At 38.1% G+C, this 6,937-nt stretch overlaps 1 pseudogene across 1 annotated transcript; it reads left to right on the top strand.

Annotated features, from left to right (window-relative positions):
• Positions 1–1,333: 1,333 nt before the first annotated feature.
• On the top strand, positions 1,334–2,415 carry LOC110287642 (annotated as a pseudogene). The gene has a single exon (XR_002377236.1). The product of XR_002377236.1 is annotated as a putative vomeronasal receptor-like protein 4 (transcript).
• Positions 2,416–6,937: the final 4,522 nt, after the last annotated feature.

Below are 6,937 nucleotides of genomic sequence, written 5' to 3'. Positions count from 1 at the left end.
TATTCAGGGAAGAAATGGCAGCTTCCTCATTTTAATGTGTATTATTGATATCTCAAAAAATCTTTAAAAATACAAGATAACTGATGTACTAGAGCGTCTGTCAAGTCTTCTCAGCATAGAGTTGATAGAAGCAGACTAACAGACAACACAGTCCTGAGGTTCAGAGAAATTGTAGGACACACATGTGTGACAAGTGGGCAGCACTGAGCTGTAAAGGATCATAGCTGGAAATCGGATTACAAAGAGAACATTACATGTACCATTGTCACATTGCACATACCCTTGTCAAAAGGTAAGTTCCAGTGTTTCATGGGCTTAGGATAAGCCCATGAAATAATTCACAGATAAATTTGATAAACAGCATCAATTTCTAAAGTGAGGAAGGCAAGTATGAATAAGAACCCCGACATGAAATGATTTATAATTTGTAAAATGGAAGCAAAACTAATACATTTATGTTTTATTCCTCATTTTAACTATAAACAGAAATAAAAGAAAATGGTTGTCATGTATAACAATACACAAATCAGGATTGCTTGTGCTTTATAGGATGGATCATTACTGATTAATACAATCAGTATATTTGCTGAAACTTAGAAATCAAAATTATAGGATATTTTGGAGATGACTCCTTCAGTGCAGCATGTAGTAGGAAGCCCTTACTCCCACAGCTTCTGTACCATCGTCTGATTTGCCTCCAAAGACAGAGTACTGTGATCTGGGCTGTGTAACTTCTTGTTTGAAGGCCAAAATAACAAAGCCTAAGCTGAGAGCTGAGACTTGATGAGTTCTTAGCAGAGTGATTTCAGGGGATGGTCAGAAATAGCACATAAGTATTTCACATAAGTATTGGAGTAGGTAATTTTTAATATTATCCCACCAACAAGGTGATAGTGAACAAAAATTATTCATATCATCCCACTCAAGTAAAGTATATGTACTGCCTGCTACTCTACCTAATTAATCTATGTGTTACTTATTGCCAAGGTCATTTCAGAGTTGGAGACAAAGAAAAGTCACATGACTTTCCCTGGAAAGGAACCACATTTGACCAAGTATTGTCCTTCTTTGAATTAGCTACAGTTCTTTATTAGTTCAGTGTGCTTCTCAAGGGATAAATCTCTTCACAGAACTGTGAAGAGAATCTGTGAAAGGAGGCATCTAAGGCAATGCATAAATTTCATGGCTTGGAAACTGAATGAAGTCGTCCTTTGTTTGGATTTTTCATGGAAAAACATTTAGAGATGGAGGATTTAACGAACTAGCTTCTGTGACGGCTTAGAAAGCTTGGGCATGGTGCTCATGTCCAATTGTCATCATAATCACCATCTCCATGTCAGCGGAACCAAGAACAGCAGCCCCGGAACAAAAATCAGGCATCTGTAAGTAAAGAACTCTGTGCATTTGCATAATACACTGTTGCTTTCACTATGGAAAACCCACAGGCATGAACCACGCCACGTTTACTTCCTTGTGTTTCTGAAAAAGGTTTTCCTAGTTCTGAGCATGAAGATAATTTGGAAGGACCTCATCGAAAGAATAATTTTCATTTCACTTACTGGTATTGGAGTTTTAGGGAACATCATCTTATTTGTAAAACATGTGTATACTTTCATCATGGGTCGTGAGAACAAAAATATAGATGTTATTCTCATCCACTTGGCTTTTGTAAATACAGTCATTATTTATTGCATAGGAATCAGAACCATAGCCATGATTTTTTATATTAGAAACTTTCTAGATGATGTTGGTTGTAAAACTATAATTTATCTAGAAAGGGTTGCCCGTGGCCTCTCCATCTGCACCACCTGTCTCCTCAGTGTGGTCCAGGCTGTCACCATCAGTCCCAGGACCACACTGTGTAGAAAGCTCAAACCTCAGACACTATGGCATGTTCTTGGCTTTCTCCTTCTCTTTTGGATCTTTAATTCCCTGATAAGCTCCAACTTGCTGCACTATATCACAGCAGGCAGTAGCATGAACAGGTCTGTAGTTGGGATGTTTACTGGGTATTGCTATATACTGCCATCCAGGAACACAGTTAAGTGGATGTTCATCTCTCTCATGGCTGTTCGTGATGTCATTTTCCAGAGTCTCATGGGCTGGAGCAGTGGGTCCATGGCTCTCCATCTGTATAAGCATCACAAGCGTGTCCTCTACCTTCACAGCTCCAGGTCTGCTGACAATTCCAGGCCAGAAATCAGAGCTACCCAGAGGGTTCTCACTCTCATGACCTGTTTTCTTTTCTTTTATTTGGCAGATTTCATTTTCTCCTTATACACAGGTTCCACAGTGGCAAATGATTTCACAATACCAAGTATGAAAGCGTTCTTAGTACTTAGCTATGCTGGTCTCAGCCCCTTTGTCCTGATTATCTTTGATGTCCATATTGCTAAGACCTGCTGTGTTCCCTGAGAAATAATAATTTTTTTCACATCAGGTCTATATGATCTAATGCTATAGACATTGAAATGGCTTTGCCTTGCTTTTCTAATGTATCACAATAAATTGACTGACAAAATAGAATTTTTTTTTTTTTTACATGCAGCTGGTGCGAGGTAACTGAAGACTGGTTAATGCTCTAGGTAGTAGACAGGGATGCTCAATATCACACCATCCCAACATTAGTAACATGCAGGTTAGCTTGCTGCATCCTGCATAGGGAAATACAAGAGGACATGCAGTAACCCACAAATAGAATTTTATTCTTCTGCATGCTAGATTTTATGCTTATAAAGACCCACAATCTACTCCTTCTTTCATGTTTCTTCTACTTCTCTTTCATGGTTTCTGACTCCACTACTTATTTACAAAGCACTCAGTATGTGCAAGAGGCTGTTCTAAACCAATGAGCAAGTGAAGAAGCATCTTTTATCAGAAGATCTCTTACAAAGTGCACATGACCAGAAAGAGAAGCTAATTCACTGAATGTAGTAAGTGCTTGCCATTTCAGGATACAAAGCACTAAAGAAAGGATAACAATATACACTGTATATGAATTCCACACACATTAAAGACATTGACATGTGATTGTGATTGCTAAAGAAACAATACTTTAGGCTTGGAATCCATGATTTTACCAATTAGCCATATGACTCCTGTCTCTGAATGATAAATTCTCAGCTGGCTTGACTCAGTCACCCCAACACAGAAATGTACAACATGACTTTCTCTGTCTTATGATATGACTAAACTGCTATTTTGGCTTCTGTAACATGTTTATGCAGAGACCTAAATACTGTTTTGAGTTACTTTACCCACTTATATTAGCAGCACAAACCATTATTGCTTGCTTATGTAGAGACTGAAAGTCTTCTTGCGTTTTTTACATGAAAATGAAAACCTTTCCCATACTCTTCCCTCAGGATACGCTTGAAATCATGCTTTTCAGGCTGATATTATTGTTACTTGATGTTATCAAGTAATCAATAAATCTTTTAATTACAATTGAGATGCCAGATTCATGCTGGATGATCCAGGATAGTTCCCAGAGACAGCAAGACCAAGGTGGACTTGATAAGTCCCCAGAAACATGGACTACAACTGCTCAAAGTTTATAAATTGAAAGCAAAACAAAACTAAGAATTGCCCACCAATGCGCTTCTGAAGCATGGGCTGATTTTTGCATTGTTGTGTGTGTTTTAAAGTCTGGACATTTGGAATGACAAATGAAATACCAGACACAATTGTAGACCCAATTTCTGGGAGAGAGTTGACACCTATTATACTTCTAGTTTGGGTGTATGAATGAAAAAGGCTACCGTGTGTATGAGTGTATCTGGTCTTCTCTGATTATGCTCTTGTATGGTCTCTTTCTCTTGTTCTCTGTTGTCTGTCGTATTTATGTTTCCAAGTTTTGAGGCAGTGGTTGGAGTCAGACTGAAAGCAAAGTACATCGCCCCTGAGCTGCATGTTGAAACATTTTCAGGGGTTTCTCAAGGCAGACTGCTCCTCCTGGCTGTTTCCACACTAGCTCTCCCCTGGAGCTCCCTTTATCCTCTGTTCCTCTCAGTGGCTTACTGGAACCAGCTATATCAGGCACCTCTCTTGGCCCATCTGTTTCAGGTGCTTTTCCTTTATTCTTCTTCTGAAGGATGTCTTTTTCCCTGCTTGCTTTATCTCCCAGCTGGTTCCTGTCTCTGACCATGGAGCTCCAGCTCCCCCCGCCCCCCCAGCACCACTGCAGTGGGGCAATAATTTAGGCTATTCTACTTTGTTTTTAAAAAGCTGACTGGATCTGGGATATGAGTCCCTCCTCCAGACTCAAGAATGTTTGTTTAAAATTTTATTCCAAAATCTCTGTCTTGGGTCAGAAAGCCATCTGACTCTAGGACAAACACAGTTTTAAATTTTGAATAGAAAACAGAAACAATCTGATGCTAACATTTTTGAATTCCTGTAGATGTCTGTCTGTTTTTTTACAGTTTTCTGCTTGATGCCTGTAGGTTATAAATACTTACATTATTCTGCAACTGACTGACTTTATTAGAAAAAATAAATACTATGCTTTTCAGGTTGCTAGCCTCCATGTGTAGACATGTTAAAACTAGAAATAAAATAAAATAATTTTGTCTGTTTCAAATCTCTCAGTAATCACTCCATACTTGCCAGTCTCAAATAATAGGAGCTAGACTTGTTAAACATTAATATACCTTCAAAAAGAAGATAGTCATGGTCATTTAACTTCACGCAAGTATCCAGTCACCCCTGCAGCTGGGTTGGGTTTTGTTTTTTTGTTGTTGTTGTTGTTGTTTTGTTTTGTTTTGTTTTGTTGACCTGAATTGCATGAAGCCAGTTGGTTTTCTGGGGGAAAAAAAAACCCAACAACTATGATATACAAGCTAAAACAGAAGAACAAGGGGAGGGTTCATTTATCTATCAATGGAAAAACTGTTATATGTACAGGGTAAAAGTTCCAGTTATTGTCTAACATCTCCTAAGAAAAATTTTCTTACAACCAATGGTAAACTTATTTTTTTATTGCTATAGCTCATGTTATTTAAATTTTTAATAAAAAAGGATTTATATAAAATTTGGGTGATAAATATATTTACAGACCTCTTTGACTTCTTCCCCACTTCTCAGCTTTTGTTTAGAACAAAATAAAATAAAATAAAATAAAATAAAATAAAATAAAATAAAAGGTCATGGATATTCAAACTCTTACTGAAATATAAAATTCCTTTCCTCGGGATCTGTAAGATCATTGTGGAAAGGGCAGGGGTACCTGTAAAATTCTAAGCAAAATCCTTAGCTTAAAATTTGTAGCAAAGGGTTGGAAAAATGACTCAGCAGTTAAGACCACTGGTTGCTCTTCCAGGGGTCCTGAGTTCAACCACAACCACATGATGCGTCAAAACCATCTGTAATGGGATCTGATACCTTCTTCTTGTGTTCATGAAGACAGACTACCCATATACATTAAATAAATAAATAAATAAATAAATAAATAAATAAATAAATAAAGTAACAAAAATATTAATAAATATCTGTACATAGGTAATTTTAATTTGCTACTGTGTGCTTATATATAACTTAAAATCAACTATATTTTGTTTTTAGAACAGTTGTAATTTTTAAGAGAAAATTTAACATGGCTAAATCTATAAAATCCTAATCTTTTAAAAAATCTATTAAAGATAATTGGAACATGTAAAATAATAGTAACCTTATAAATGATCTAATTATTTAACATGCTCAAAACTATGTTTGTTATGATGCTAAGAACAAATGTAATTTATTTACATCAATGAGTTTATTTAACCTTCTATGTATGTTCTCAAGGCTAAGAAAGCAACTAAAGTAAAGTTTATTTAAAATCGGGTAATTTAAATACATTAAATGTTGGCTCCCAGACTGAATACAATAAGATGTCTAATTAAAACTCTTCCCAAGCCGGGCGTGGTGGCGCACGCCTTTAATCCCTGAGTTCGAGGCCAGCCTGGTCTACAAAGTGAGTTCCAGGACAGCCGGGCTATACAGAGAAACCCTGTCTCGAAAAACCACACAAAAAAAAAAAAAACAAACAAACAAACAAAAAAAACAACTCTTCCCATGATAGAGAAAAGTGTTAGAATCTAGAGGCACCTCAAAAACCTCCTCCAAAGAAGATGGCAGGGTACAGTCAACTCTCTCTGAGTTGTCATAATACTAATCACTGGGCAAAGAACTGCTGCAGGACTAGCTTGCCACCTGGACCCTGCCCAAACTGTGGACAAGCAGGACACTGGAGAATTGACTGCCCCTCTTTGCCTCACCTAGGTGGGGCAGTCTTTCAAGTTCTTCATCCACAGGAAGTCTCTAAGATCTTCTGGGTCTGTCAGATAAAGCTAATAAAGCCCTGTGTGGCAACAGAAAACTTAATGCTGTCCTGTGTCAAAGACCAATGATCTCTGTTCCAAAGACCACTTTGGAAAAGCCTAGGGTAACCACCTAGGTAAGTCTCTGACATCAAAATGTCCAGCTCAGTGAGTCAGCACAAAAATGTCCAGCTCAGTGAATCAGCACAAGAGGCCAGAGAATTGCATGGCCAAGGGTCAGAAATACCCAAATGTTTAGCATCAAAGAATTGTTCGCTAAGGAGAAACTTAAATGTTCGCAAAACCACAATCTATCCACACAATAAAAGTAAACACATCAGGAGGACAGCTCTCAGCTCTCAGCTCAGGGGGAGTTCTGTAGAGAAGCTTGAAGTTCTGAACGTAGAGGACAGGCTGGTGGTGCTTGTGGAGAAGAAATACCATGTAGCCACTGGCCCCTCCCATCGCTCTCTGCAACAGTGTCTAGTAGGATCCTGAGATGGAGGAAAGTGTGTTTGTCCTTCTGGCTCTCTTTAGAGAGTAGCTGTACTGAGCAATCTTACTCAGCACGACATTTCCATGCTGATTTTCTGGTGGAATGGGGAGGCTTTTGAAACCTTCAAGCCCACCCCTGGTGA

Source organism: Mus caroli, unplaced genomic scaffold (genome assembly GCF_900094665.2).
Source record: "Mus caroli unplaced genomic scaffold, CAROLI_EIJ_v1.1 scaffold_13888_1, whole genome shotgun sequence".
Classification (NCBI taxonomy): Eukaryota; Metazoa; Chordata; class Mammalia; order Rodentia; family Muridae; genus Mus; species Mus caroli.
This window is presented reverse-complemented; position numbering and strand designations above follow the sequence as displayed.